The sequence below is a fragment of the Magnolia sinica genome, chromosome 19 (genome assembly GCF_029962835.1).
Source record: "Magnolia sinica isolate HGM2019 chromosome 19, MsV1, whole genome shotgun sequence".
Taxonomy (NCBI): Eukaryota; Viridiplantae; Streptophyta; class Magnoliopsida; order Magnoliales; family Magnoliaceae; genus Magnolia; species Magnolia sinica.
The window spans coordinates 51,340,081-51,355,810 of NC_080591.1; the positions used below are offsets into that span (position 1 = coordinate 51,340,081).

The 15,730-nt window shown below is 39.5% G+C and overlaps 1 protein-coding gene across 5 annotated transcripts in view; it reads left to right on the plus strand.

The window, feature by feature from the left end:
* Nucleotides 1-15,730, plus strand: part of LOC131235424 (uncharacterized) — a 102,836-nt gene that overhangs the window by 17,818 nt on the left and 69,288 nt on the right. The window lies entirely within an intron of this gene.

A 15,730-nucleotide genomic window follows, 5' to 3' on the forward strand; every position in this document is an offset into this window, starting at 1 on the left:
TTGTTGTCCATTCTGTTTTCCCCTTTAAATAAAGAAATGTGCTAGAAAAGCTTGCTTGTTCATTGATGTTGCAATAGGTGTACTATAGGCACAAAACAGAGATCTCTACCACATAACTGCATTTGATCTTGCTCTCTCTCTCTGATGAATAACTTGAAATTTATTAAAGAGAAAAGGAAAAGGAAAAAGAAAATGAGATACAGTCCACAAGGCAATGAATAAGAGTCCCCAATGCAAAGGATATTTCTACGGATTCCAGCCTTTGCAGATGAATTGACAATACAATTAGCTTATCTGATGACCTGATTACAGGTAATATACGAAGAGTGGAAACACAATACGTTGTTATTTATGACAAAAAACGAACAACACTAAAGAGGAGAGGCTTGGAGGCAATCCTATGGCAGATGCTTCCAGATGCCATCTCATGGGATATTTCAAGAGGAGGGGACTATTGATTTCTTTACTAAAGTGATTAACAAAGTTATCTTTAGACCTTGCCACAAAAAAAAAAAAAGGAAGAAAAAAAAGACACTAAGTTATCTCTAGAAGAGGAGAACCAAGCATGCTCAGCTATTGTGCACTTTTATTCGAGCCTAGTATCAAAAGAAGAGGGGCTAAGGCCTTTCTTAGATCACCTCTCATTTGATCACTTTTCAACTTCAGAATGGGAGTTCCATGAAATGCTGTTAACTCAAGAGGAAATCAAAAGGGCTGTCGACTTCTTGGGCAAAGACAAGGCCTCAGGGTCCGATGGGTTCCCTTTGACTTTCTATCAAACTTTTTGGAACATGGTAAAAAAAGATGGTGGAATTTGTGGAGGAATTGTCGACGTCAAGGCAATTATTTAAAGGGATGGGGGCTGCTTTCATAACCCTAGTACTGAAAAAGGATGGGCTGAATCACTAAAAGATGTTAGACCGATTAGTCATATTGGTAGCCCACACAAAATCTTGACCAAGATTCTAGCATCCAGATTCTGGTTGGTGTTAATTACTGTTATTTCGGAGAATCAATGAGCCTTTGTTGCAAGCAAATAGATTCTAGATAGTGCCCTTCTTTCTAGCCCACGAATGCGTAGATTTAAGACACAAGGAAGGGAATAAATGTTGAGAAGAATAGGGTGTGGAAACAAATGGATTACCTGGATGCGAGAATGTTACTCTTATGCCTCTTTTTCGATCTTGGTGAACGACTATCCAAAAGGTTACTTTAAAGCATCTAGAGGGATAAGGCAAGGGGATTTTCTCTCCCCGCTTTTATTTGTGGAGGCTTTGAGCAGAATGCTGGCTAAAGGGCAAGAAGCGAGACTCATCCATGGTTTCAAAGAAGTGCATGAAGGAAGCCGGGTATCCCACTTGCAATTCGTGGATGACACAATTCTATTTTGTGAAGCAGAGATTTCAAAGATGGATAACCTATGGAAAATTTTGGGTTGCTTTCAGGAATCAGGATTGAAGATAAATGTAAGGAAAAGTGAGATGCTTGGAACCAGGATTTCTAAAGAAGAGCTTTCATCGTAAGTGACTATGTTTGATTGTGTAGTTGGATCTTTCCCCTCCAGAGAGGTGATGAGTTTTACATCTAGATAGCTTCCTTTCGAATCTCTCAATTATCATGTTACAAAGGTGTTTAGCCAGCCCTCCACCTATTTGGGTCTTCCATTGTGTATAGGAAATTGGCTAAACACCTTTGTGACATGATAATTGAGTGATTCGGAAGGAAGCTATCTAGATGTAAAACTCATCACCTCTCATTAGTTGGGAGATTTAAGACGGTTAAAGCGGCCCTCCCAAACCTTTATGTCTATTTCATGTCCTTACATAAATGTCCAAAGTCAGTGTTGAACAAGTTGTAAAAGATAAGGTGTGACTTCTTATGGCAAGGGGTGGAAAATAAACAAAAATTTCATCTATGCTAAAATGAGAAGAGGTATGTAAGCCAATAGCGGCAGGGGGAGCCAGATTCAAATTGTTGGAGTCTATGAACTTAGTACTTCTTGGTAAATGGCAATGAAGGCTCAGTACAAAAGATGGGAGACTTTGGAGGGAAGTTTTTGCATCAAGTATGGCATTTGGGGGGAGGGGGGCAAATTTTTATTTTATTTTTCATATTATCATGCATATGGAATATGGAGAGCTATAGTTTCAGTTGGCCCACTATTAAGTGAGGACTAGCTTTTTCCCTAGGTAGGTGGAATTGCCTATGTTTTTATTAGGGTGCATGGTGTGGAGACGGATCTTTGGAGCATGATTTCCCCTCGCATCTTTGTCACCTTGAAAGAATATTTCACTCCCTACATGTTATTCGCTAGTAGGTAGATTTGGAGTGTGGTGCCTCCCTTGTAGAAGAGCTCTGACGGATGAGGTGGTGGCATATTACACTATTATTAAATCAGCTCCGTAGCTTTCATCCAATGCCGACATTGGAGGATTCTATGGTGTGGAAGGCTTCACCTAGGGGCTCATTCTCAGTTAAATCGTTTTATAAGCTGCTATCGGCTCTTGGGGAAACAAGGAGGAAAGAATTCTTCCACGCATTCTGGCTTTATGGGGCACCTCCTAAGTCGGTGTCCTTTCTTTGGCTAGTTGGATGCAATCGTATCTTAACCATAGATAATCTCCAAAAATGATCTATGATACTCCCAAATGTATGCCTGTTATGCATAAAAGATGCCGAATTGGTTGATCATCTATTCATCCATTGCTCGTTTGTATGACAAATTTGGGGTTTTTTTTTTTTCCTTATCATTTTTCGAGGTTTCATAGGTGACGACACAGGTGGTGGTTGATCTACTCTGGGTATGGCATGAAAGTGTATTACCGAAAGAGAAGAAAGCAACATGGTTGCTTGTTTTGGTAGCAGTAGTATGGAGCACCTGGCGGGAACTAAATCGGAGATGCTTCCGTAACAAACAATGTCCAGATGATCAAATTATTAAGGAATCTAAGAAGGAGATTATAGAGTGGGCAACTGGGAATCAAAATATAAATGTGGATTTTGTGGTATCTATGTTTTGATTGTAGGGTCTGCAAGTTATAATTCAAAATTGGTTACGTAACGGCTGTAACGTAACGGTAACAGTAATGGTCATAGCCGTTACACGTTATAGGGTCGAAACGGCCGTAACGGCTGTTACAGAAAAATAGGCCGTAACAGTCTCGTAACGGCCCTGTAACAGTTTTTTCAAAAAATAAAAAATGGCCGTAATGGCTGATACGGTGGCCGTAACGGCCGTTACGGCCACCGTTACCGTTTTGGAACACCTTGGACTCTAGTCCCTTTAGGGCTGTCTGTAATGAAAGTTGTTTGGGTTGTATTCTTGCTATTTTTTCAGCATTTACTTAATAAAATGATATTATTTCCCTCTTCAAAATAAAATAAAATGAAAAAGAAAAAGGAAAAAAAGAAGAAGTAAAAAACGGCCTAAGAGTTCAAAGGAGTTCCTAAAGCTAACTTCATTGAGAGCGATTCGTCAATGACTCCAAGGAGCCATCCCCTAAAGCTATAGCTTGGAGAGCGTCTTTGCCAAGTAGGTGGATAATATTGGTAACACTTTGATGGTCAATCTTCGGAATTCCGAAGTAGGAGACAAGTTAAGGGACAAAATGGTTCTATTTAGTTTTTATTTTCTAGGCTGATGGTGTCCGGCAATTTAAATATGATGAAGTTGTTGGCCATCAAATTTGTGGTGGAGTTTTTGCTAGTTAGGTTGGAGGTTCGTGATGGTGAAGGATGCCGCATGTAATGCAATTGTTTGACATTGGGGAGACGTGAGCCCTGTGGGATTTATTTTTTATTTCAATTAGCATAAGGCGCCCCAATTCCTTCATCAAATTCTCTGAGTGGCCAATAGTATCGGAGATTCCTTAGCTATTGATTTCTTACAACATTTCTTTGTATGGGGGCATTGCATGCGTTGCCTTGATGGATCTTTGTAGTTTCTTGCTCTTTTTTCCTTTTTTTGAGGGATAAGGGAAATTTTATTAAGAAACATGTGCCGAGGCAAAATGGGAAACGAATACAAGAGGAAACACCTCAAATTACATATAAAAAAAAACAGAGATATTACAATCAACCAAATCTTTCAGATTAGAAGCCCATTCAATCACTAATAATTGGACCTTACCGATCACCAAAATTTCCTCTCTTGAACTGTTCTAAAAGTAACAATTGTTCCTCTCCCCCAAATGGCCCACCACATGGGAGGGTGAGATGCCATATGATCCTGCCTTCCTTTCCTAAACCTCCTTCGTACCAAACCCAAAGAAGGTCCCTCGCGGTATGAGACATAACTTAAGATGAATTGAAAATGGCTAGGAAGCACAACTAGGCTTTGTGAGAAAAAAGGGCAATAGATAATCATATATGGTTGACGGTTTCCACCACTTTGTATGCACAAGGAGCAAATATTTAGGATGATCACAAACCTCTTTTGAAGGTTAGTAATTGTCAAAACCTTGTTCCTTCCCACTAACCATGTAAAGGCAGCAACCTTGGCAGGTGCATCGTAGAACCAAAAGTGGAAATCATGATCTTGAATAACTGGTGGCCCACTCGGTCGAAGCAAGCTGTAAAAGAATCTAATGAAACAACCTGAATTATGAGTAGTTCACACCATCGAGTCATTTTCCCCGGATGGAATTTGGGTGGTCTGTAATAATCATTGAGGGCCTGTTTGGTTCATGGGATTAAATGGTATGGAATTGCATTAGATGGAATTAACACCATTACTGCACAATGATTGCATATTTGGAAATACCATGGTATTTTGACAGTCCAATCCCACATTTGGGATCAAATTGTTCCTTTGGAAAAAAAAAACATTGTATTAAGTGAAACCTATGTTTGGTGGACCATGGAATTGTAATCAATGGATCAAATTCACAATTGATGTATGTCACCTGTATGCATATGCAACTCGAATGTCACGTGTGATGAGCACAAATGGATGGACGACGTGGATAAAAGACATGCATCAATGTGGGGCCCACAAATGTACTGGATTTTGAAATCCACCAGAAATCCCACGGTATCTACTTTTGGAATTGAATGATACAATACCTGGAATAATCCAATCCTTCCTGTCGTTTCCAAAGGCCGGATGGAATTTGCATGGGAGCGAATGCAATTCCATACCACCTAATCCCATGTTCCAAACAGGCCCTAAGGAGATGAACTCTTCCAATTCACTATCCTCCTACATGGAGAAACCCATATAGATGACGTCCCACAAGAGGGGCACTCCGCTACTTTGATATTTCTGGAAGGCATCATCATTGCCAGATTTTGAAATACATGTTGCAAAGGTTTATCACCACACCATATATCCTTCTAGAATTTAACTCAGTACCAATGTTGTCAAATAGCATATGTGATCCTGTGCGATTGCATATGCGTATGCGCATATGCGATCACACAATCGCATATGCGGTCGCATATATATATATCGCATTTTTTCAAAAAATTAAAAAAAAAATCAGAAAAAATTCAAAAAAAATCAGAAAAATCAAAATAAATTATTACATGTCAGTGGGACATGAAATACATTTAATTTAAGTAAAAAAAATAAAACTAACCAATTACATACATATGAATGTATGATAAATTGATAATGATACATCATACATTTACAATTTACAAATTACAATATAGTTAACTTCTTAAATCTTACAATTAACATTTTAGTTACATTTAACAAATAACAATAACAAATATGAAATATGAAATATCAAATATCCATATTCAACATTCAATACTACATGTACATGATACAAATCATACAATACATAATATATCAAGTTATCAACAATCAACAACATCAACATCAACACACTTAGACTTATGAGACAAGCATTAAACAAAATTAAGAAATTATGTATTTATTATTTATCTAATCAATAATCATTAATCATATACATTGATTTAGCATCCATTGTGGCACATCACCACCAGGTCCACCACCACCACCACCACCACCATCATCATCATCATTTGAGTCATCTCCTTCTTCCACATATACTTCTTCTTCTTCCGTTTCTTTGTCATCTATACGTACTAATACTTCATCAACATCCAATGGTGGATGATCTTCAATTTGTTCATCATTATCACCTTCTCCTTCTTCAATCTCCTCAATCTCATCAATGGGTTGACGGCTACTACTCGCCCCCCCGGCTCCCCCCGTCCTTCGCCTTCGAGTGGTACTACTACCTTCACCAAGTGTCGATCCATATGCAGCATCTTCAACTTGTGCCCATGTCAGATCCTCTCCAGCAAATACTAGGTCTTCCGTCTCTACGAGCCACTCGTTATCTGCATCCAACTCATCTAAGCAGATAGGGTCAAAGAAGCCGGGTTTTTCTTTCCTACTTTGGAATCGTTCTCGCAATTTTTGATTGTATTGAACGAAAACCAAGTCGTTGAGCTTTTTTTGCTCAAGGCGATTCCTTTTCTTGGTATGAATCTGCAAGAAAGAAAGCGCAATTGGCATTAGCTATTAAGGTAATTAATTTAGCTTAGGCCACTGAAAAATTAAAGTTTACAAAAAAACAAAACAATTATTAAACAGTCTAAACTTACCGTCTCAAACGTGCTCCAATTGCGCTCGCAGCCACTGGCAGAACACGTGAGTCCAAGAATCTTCATATCCAACTTCTTTAAAGCTGGATCCTTCCTGTTTGGGTCCACTCCATAGGTAGCCCACCAGTTATCGGAGAAAAACAATTTAAATATAGGTTAGAGTCTTAGTCTCTTAGAGACACTTTGTAGAAAAACTTTTTGTAAGAGTTAAGTACACAGTTGATAGTACACTAACATTCATTCATAGAAGTACTTACCGGGTAATTTCATTGTCCGATGTCTTATTACGATCTCTTGAGAATATCCCTTCATTTTTTTGTGTAGAAGTCCAGCAAAGTTGAGATCTTGTCCTGTTCTCCTCTATCTGGAATCATTCTTTCCAAGACATCAATAAATCCAACCATATGCATAGTTAGTGCTTCTGCTGGATCAACAGAAGCGAATAAACAGGCTGAGTTAAGGATGGAAGCAGCCGAATACAATGGGGATGGCATTTGACTGCCCCATCTTCTATCTATAATATATAAAATTGGCCTGTAATCACGGTCTCTATAGTTAAAATGGTCCATGATCTTATTTTTTGCCCTCTCCATCGCATCATAGATGTAGCCCATTGCGGGCTTCTTATCCCCGTCCACCAATCACAACGCAGTGACTAAGGGCTCGGATGATTTTAACGCCTTTACCACTTGAGTCCAAAAACTTTGAGAAAGAATTGTTTGTTGAACCCGTTTCCCTTCAGCCTTCTTTGACCAAGGCCCACTTGTAAAATCGGCCGACACTACAAAGCTTTTAAGTTCTGATTTCTTTGCATGTAGCCTTTGTAGTGTTAAAAAGGCTATAGCGAAACGGGTGACTGCTGGACGTAGCAAATTACCCTCAATGTGTTTTCTCATTCGATTGAGAAGAAGGGCGTGTTTGTACATAAAGACCGTGATTCTTCTAGCCCTTGCAATTGCATTTATAAATAATCTACTTATATCTTCTAACATAAGATCAATACAATGGGCTACACAAGAGGTCCAAAATAAACGTCGCCTCTTCTCCATAAGAAGACGACCGACCATTACATAAGAGGCTGTGTTATCTGTAATTACTTGTACAATGTAGTCCTCACCTATTTCTTCAACTACACTATCTAGTAAGTTAAACAAATACTCCTGTGTGCGAATGGCCTGACGCATCCACTGACTTCAAGAACATTGTTCCAGCTGGACAATTTACCAAAAAGTTAATGAGAGACCGACCGGATTTATTGGTCCATCCATCGGCCATTAGTGAACAACCATATATTTTTTTTATGATTCTCTATATTCAGCTATGAAGGATTGTGTATATTCAACTTCAGTTCTTAGGCATGTCTCCCTCATTTCATGATATGAAGGAGGTTTAAGCCCGGGTCCAAATTGACCTATAGCCTCAATCATTACTTTGAAGCTTTTCGATTTAACGGCGTTGAAAGCAACTCCGGTTTGGTAAAACCACTTAGCAATATATTGAATTATGGTTTTCCTATCTTTTTCTTTATACTGGTTCTCTAAAGTTGTTTGAGCCGACCCTTTCCCTCTACTCCTTTGATCGACCACATCCTCGGGGTGTGGTCTACACCATCTATCTATGGGCCCATGCCCTCGGGCTCTTTTCGATGGTTGTACTTGTGGTCTAGACTGGCCTGTCGAAGTAGGGAGAGTGGGACTAACTTCATCTACATTTACTACATTTATATCTTCATATGCATCTTGTTCCATATATTCCTCCTGACGTAGGGCACTATCGCATTTCTTTCTTGATTGTTTTTCCATATACTCCACGATCTCCCTTTGGATTTCTGGAGTAATTTTGTCACAATCTTTTGTATTTGACTCCGGTAAATGTGCAAGGTGTTGCTTGTGCCTTGCAATGCCACCGGAACTCACAAACCCACATAACTCACATACTATGTGAGTCTTTTCGGTAGCACTACGGTAGTGCCCATACTTCCAACCCGGGTCATTCGACTTGGGCTTCAAAGAGGAAGATTGGGAAGAAGACATTATGATGGTGGATGGTGGTGTGTGTATTAGCACTAAAAAGTAACTAGCTAGCTACTAACTAGAAACTAGAAAGTAAACTACAAATAAAAAGAAAACTAAAGTAAGAGACTAAGAAGTAAGAAGAAGAACTAAGAAGTAAGAAAGAAGTAAATCGAAGAGAGTAAGTAAGAGTAAAGAGTAAAGAGCCTAAAGAGATGGGACTTGGGAGAGAGAGAGCGAGAGAGAGTTACACTTACACACACTTACACTTGTAGAAACTATAAAGGGAGAAGAAGAGGGAGAGAGAGAGTTGAGTTACACACTTACACTTGTAGAAAGGGAGAAGAAGAGGGAAAAGAAAATGAGAAAAAGAGAGAGAGTTGAGTTACACACTTACACTTGTAGAAAAGGGTCCAAAGGGAGAAGAAGAGGGAAAAGAAAATGAGAAAAAGAGAGAGTTGAGTTACACACTTACACTTGTAGAGAGAGAGAGAGAGAGATTTACACACAAATAAAAGTAAAATTACAATTTACAAATGTAACAAATCTAAAAGAGGTTCCCAACTTCCAACTTTCAACTTCCAAATTCGACTCTAAGTTGTCTACTTGTCTTCTCTTCACCTTTGCCCCTTCACTTGAGTATTGATCTTGAAATCTTGTCGTAACTTGTAAGATGTAACTTGTCACTTGTAAGTTGTAAGTTGTAACTTCAAACTTGTAACTTGTATCGTAAGTTGTAACAACTAACAATTAACAAAGTAACAAACCAATTAACAAACAAAATATTAAAAAAAAAAAATGATAGAAAGAAGTTGTTAGAAACTTAGAATTAGAAACTTAGAACTCAGAAGTTAGAACTTAGAAAACTTAGTGGATGGAGATTGGAGAGGACTAGAGGAGTGAGGAGGAGTCTCTTGACTCTTGAATCTTGATTCTTGAATATGGATGGTAATGGTATGATGTGTCATGGATCTTGGATTCTTGATTCTTGTACCCTTCCTTGATTCTTGATTCTTGAAAGTTGAAAGAAAAGAAAAGAAATATGGAAATGGAATATGGATGGAGAGGAGTGGAATGTAGAAAGTAGATTGTAAAGTGCTTAAAAGTTAGAATTAGAAATATGTAATGTAAGAGAGGATGTAGTAAGAGAAATAGAGAATAGAGAGAGAGTTTGAGTTTTTTTTGCAAGTGGGAATGCTTAGAATGCATATTTATAGAGTAAAAATCCAGATAAAAAAAAAAAAAGGGTCAAAAAACGGTCAGAAATCTGACTGTTGGCCATCATGCGATCGCATACATCGCATATGCTGGCACATGTGGCATATGCGATCGCATATGTGCAGGGATTGCATATGCCACTGCCGCATATGCGATCAGCCCACATATATGCGCATATGCGACCGCACATGACAACACTGCTCAGTACCATCTGCGATAAAAAAGAAATGACGTTTCTGAACTTTTATTTCAAAGATACTATCATCTTCCAAGTGTTAGAAGCCCTATTGAGAGTGGATTCTGTCACTTTCCATCCTTCATCTTGCATGCCATATTTACTTGCAATGATCTCCCACAAAAAAAAAATCCATTCTATTCCGAACTACCATAGCCATTTACTGAGGGCTAGGTTCATAATATGTAACTCTCTCAATCCCTCATTCTCTCGATGCACCAGCAAACAGATCTCATCCCATTTCATTAAGTGAAATTTGAGGTTGACTTCCGAGCCCTTTCAAAGAAAATCTCTCCTTCTCTAACTTTTCCAACATAGAGATCGGGCACTGGAATAGGGACATAAAGTAGATCGGCATATTAGAGAAAGCAGCCTTGATGAGGGTTAGTCAACCTCCCAATGAAAGGTAGCAACTTTTCCAAGAAGACAATTTCCTCCCTATTCGCTCGATCAGTGTATCCCATAAATGTTTAGCGTGTTTCCCAATGCACAAAGGAATGCCTAAGCAGGTGGAGGGGAAGGATCCTTTTTTGCAACCAAACATCGAAGCAAGGCTTGAAGTCTCTTCTTTATTAAGATGAATGCCCAACATTTCACTTTTCTTGAAATTAACTTTCAGCCTCAGCACTGCTTTGAAACAAATAACAACTTTTATGTAAATTGTGCACCTCCACCTAATTTGCCGCACAAAATATTATAGTATCATTTGCAAACTGAAGGCAAGATATTCTGGTTCCGAACTTGCCACCTTGAACCCGCTAAAGAGATTAGTCTGCTGTCTGTTTGATATCATACGGCTAAAAGCTTCTGCTATGACTAGAAAGAGATAGGAGATGGCAGGTCACTGTGCAGTCACCCCATTGACACATTGAAATAACGTTTTGGGGACCGTTCACCAAGACGGAGAAGACCGGAGATCTAACACATGTCTGGATCCATTTCCTCCATTTGATCCCACAACACATTCTATCCAATAAATAATCAAGGAATTCCCATTCAACATGGTTGTATTCCATTTCTATGTCCAGCTTGCAAATAATTGTAGCCTTGCTTCTTTGAATCTGGAATCTATATACATGATCCAAAATCTGCCTACCAATCACAAAGGCACCCTGATTTTTTGAGATTATGCTTTCGATGACTGATTGAAATCTTGAGGCAAGGATCGAGGCAATTTTCTTATACTGGCTGCTGATTAGACTTTTGGTCTGGAAATCTTTTAAGCACTCAACCCCTTCTACTTTTGGAATAATGGAAAGAAAAGACATCCCTAGCTTCGAAGATAATCGACCCTTGATGAAGAAATCGTTGACAAATTCTATCTCATCGGACTTGATCACATTTCAAAACACTTGGAAAAGGCTAATGGAAAGCCATCTGGGCCTGATGCTTTATCTCTTCCCAAGCTGAAAATGACGTCTTTGATTTCTAATTCGGAAACATGCTTTTGTAAGAACTTTGTATCATTTTTTTTTTGAAGGATAATGTAATTTTATTAAAGGCCCACCAACAAAGCCAGCAGGAAAAGGATGTAAAAGGGAGGCCCCCCTAGGTGTGACGAAAAAGGAAAAATAGCTAACAAAACACAAAACTAAAAAAGAGAGTCCCACTCAGATAAAAAAAGATGAGACATTAGCTATCATCGCCTCAACCAAGAAAGAAATGTTACGGAAGCAACGTCTATTCCTCTCAGGCCATGTAGCCCACCGAACAGCCGGGAAGGACCAAAAGCCAAAGATCCCCATTCTTTGAGCTGAAATGACCCCTGTGCCATGCCCAAAGGAGATCCCTAACGTTGTTTGGCATGACCCACGACATCTTGAAAGAGGAGAGGAAATGAGACCGCACCTTGTAAGTGAAGGGACAAAATATATAAATAATTGATTGACTCCGCCACATGTTTACATAAAGAGCACATGTTCGGTATGTATCATAGATTGCTTTTGTAAGTTGTTGATGTTCAAGACTTTCTTCCTATCCACTAGCCAAGTGGAGGCAGTTATCTCAGGGGGGGCGCCGTAATGCCAAAAGTGATATTCATAACCACCTTCTAAACCAACTTCCTTAGGACGAATCATTTTATAAAAGGATCTCACCATAAATTTCTTGGACCTGTGACCTTTCCAAACCATGGCATCGTAACCACAGGGAAGAATGACAACATGAAGCCCGGTCCATAAGAGCAATAAGCTCGTCAGTCTCCACATCCGTCAAGCCCCTTCTACAAAGAGGAGTCCAACAAGCTATGGAGCCATTAACAGAAAAACAGCCTGCCACTTAGATATCTTTGGAAGGCATAATCTGGCCAAATTAGGGAAGATTTGAGACATGGGCAATTCATCCCACCATATATCTTCTCAAAAACGAACTCTAGAACCGTTGCCTATGGAAAATGAGACTCCTTTCTTGAAATCAGACTTGAGAGACATGATAGACTTCCATGTATTTGAATCCCTGTAATGAGAGGACTCCTTGGCCTCCCAACCCCGTTTATGAAGCTCATATTTGCTAGCAATGATATCTCTCCATTAGTGCCCTTCCTTCATCTCGAAACGCCATAATCATTTCCCAATTAGAGCAAGATTTATCCTGCAAAGATCCCTGAGACCAGCCACATCCTCATTTAGTGGTTTACACACGTCATCCCAATTCAAGAGATGACATTTGTTACTATTTTCTGATCCTCTCCACAAGAAGTCTCTTCTTAGCTTTTCTAATCTTTTTTGAACTGTAGACATGCATTTGAAGATGAACATATAGTATAGTGGCATATTTGAAAGGGCCGCCTTTATAAGGGTTAGGCGACCGCCTAACGAGAGATTGCAACTCTTCCATGTGGACAATTTCCTCTTGACTCTTTCAATCACCCCATCCCATAGATGCATAGCGGGTTTTCCAATACATAGAGGGAGCCCCAAATACAAAGAGGGAAGAGTTCCAACCTTGCAATGAAAAGTCGAAGCTAAGGTGTTCCATAACGGTAACGGTGGCTGTAACGACCACCACCGTTACCTTTACGATACAGGGCATAACGACTGTTATGGCTCTGTAAAGGCCGTTTCAGTCTCTGTTTTTTTTTTTTTTTTTAATTTATTGAAAAAACCCTCGAAAAGCCTGTATCTGGCTTGTAATGTTGATTAAAAAGTATGAAAAACCTGTATATGCCCCGTAATAGACCATTACGGGGCTATTATGGTCTTTATAGGGGATGTAACGTGCCGTTAACGGCAATTTCTGGTTATTTTTTTCCATAACGGTTGTTACGGCTGTTACGACCCTGTAAGCCGTAACGGTTGCCATCGTTACCTTTACGTAATGGCCTGAACGGCATACCATGATTAGCTAAATCGAACACTTCTTCTTAGAAAGATGAATGCCCAGGATCTCGCTCTTAGCCATGTTTACCTTCAAATCCGAAACCGCCTCAAAGTAAACAACTATCTTGTGTAGGTTATCCATTATGAGGGGAGAAGTGTTGCAAAATATGATGGTATCGTCGATGAATTGAAGATGAGTGATGGGATTTTCGAACTTGAACACCTTGAAACTGCTAATAAGACCGGTCTCTTGGCCTCTAAATAACAATTGGCCAAAGGCTTCCGCTATGAACAAAAATAGAAAGGGGGAGAGCGGGTCCCCTTGACGAAGGCCCTTTGAAAGTTTCAAAAAATCTTTCCAAGATCTATTAACAAGGACTGATAAGGCCGTAAAATCGACGCATGCTAGGATCCATCTTCTCCATTTAACGCCGCATCCCATTTCGTCATATAATTGAGGAAGTCTCATTGAACATGATCATATGCCTTTCTAATGTCTAACTTACAAATTATCCCCAGCTTCATATTTGGAAACTATGCACTCATGAACTATGAGGGCACTATCCATGATCTGATGGCGACCCACAAAGGCTCCTTGGTTTGCTAAAATGACATCACCAATCACCTCATGGATATCTGATGCAAGAATCTTAGCTAAGATCTTGTACGAACTTCCAATAAGGTTGATAGGGCGAAAGTCTTTCAAACAATTTGCTCCTTCTAACTTGGGGATAATAACAATAAAAGAAGCACCATATTTCGAAGCTAAATGACCCTTCTCAAAGAAGTCTTTGACAAACTCCACCACATCCCTCTTAACAATATCCCAAAACACTTGAAAGAAAGCCACGGGGAATCTGTCCGGACCTGGGGCTTTATCTTACCCAAATTGTCCACAGCCTCCATAATTTCATATTCTGTCACCTGTTTCTCCAAAAAGGCAGCTTTTCTTCTGATAGGCAATCAAATTGGAGATTGTCTAATCTAGGTCAAACCTAATGATGCCTCAGGAGGAACTTCTCGTAGAAACCCACAAGGGCCTCACAAACCTACTTTCTCTTCTAATCTTTTCCCATCTTACCACTAAAGAGGAAATTTTGTTATTCCTTGCTCTTGCTGAGGTTATGTTTTCGAAGAACTATGTTTTTTTTTTTTTAATTATCTCCTTTTAACCACAATGCCCTCGATCATTGCCGCCACTTGATTTCTTCCTCCTTAAGGTGCTTTGAATATTCCAGAAGCAAATCTTTACACTGATTGTTGTCCTCATCCAACAAGATAACCCTTTCTTCCTTAATGTCGATAAAGTGAAGGTTGTCCAATATGCCTCAGATTTCGGCTTCTCTATCCCTGCAAAACCTTTTTGCATCAAATCTTCAACTTACCTTTGAGGAGCTTTAATTTGGGATGTAACTTGGATCGAACCTCCTCGGAAATTTGGAGTGATTTCCACCATTCCTCTACCAACTTGTTGAAATCGTTCACCTCAAGCCAAGATAATTCGAACATGAAGTGTTTGGGGCCCCATGATGAGGACATCGTGCGCACGCACGCGCGCTCGCACGCCACCCACACGCGCACGCACACCACCCCCCTACACACGTATGTACGAAGGAGGGCCCCACCGTCGATCTGGCTTGATGACGACGTCCAGGGAGGGCTTCCTAGTTAGAAGATGAAGTTTTAATTCAAAAGAGTGGGCTTGATAGTCAAGAAAAGCCCATCATGGGATCTCATGATCGTGACCCACTAGTCGGATTGATTTCATATTTTAGGTTTTGCTTATTTATGTTATTTAGAACATCATGAACGCTTTAAGATTTCTTTAATTGGTTTTTATTTTAGTTTATTTCATTGCCAAGTAATAGGGTACGCACATGGCGCAAGCTTTGGGGTATAGGGTTTGCCCTATAAATAGGCATCCCTTGTAGTTCTTTTGGATTCATTCAAGTTTAATAAAAATTCCTTCAAGTTTTTTTCTACTCTCTGAGTTTCTAAGTTGTGGAAAAATTCAAGTGGGTGCGAAGCCCTTCCTTTTCAAAGGGCTAACTACCGTGGTGCGAAGCCACGTTTATCCTAATCCGCCCCTCCATCTTATTTCATCCAGTGTTCGTAATATCGATAATATCAGTATCGGCAGTCAGCGATACGAAACCCCTAGAAAATACTGAAAAATGCTGAAAAAATGCCAAACTTCCATTTATCGTGTGATATATCACAAAATATCGTGAGATATCACTGATATATCGCATGATAAGGCCTGAAATTGCAGATTTTTGTATAGGACTGTAGCCGTGCGACATCCAGTGACATCTCATCCACATCCCATCTAGAAATTCTGAAAAAATAAAATCACTTACCTATTT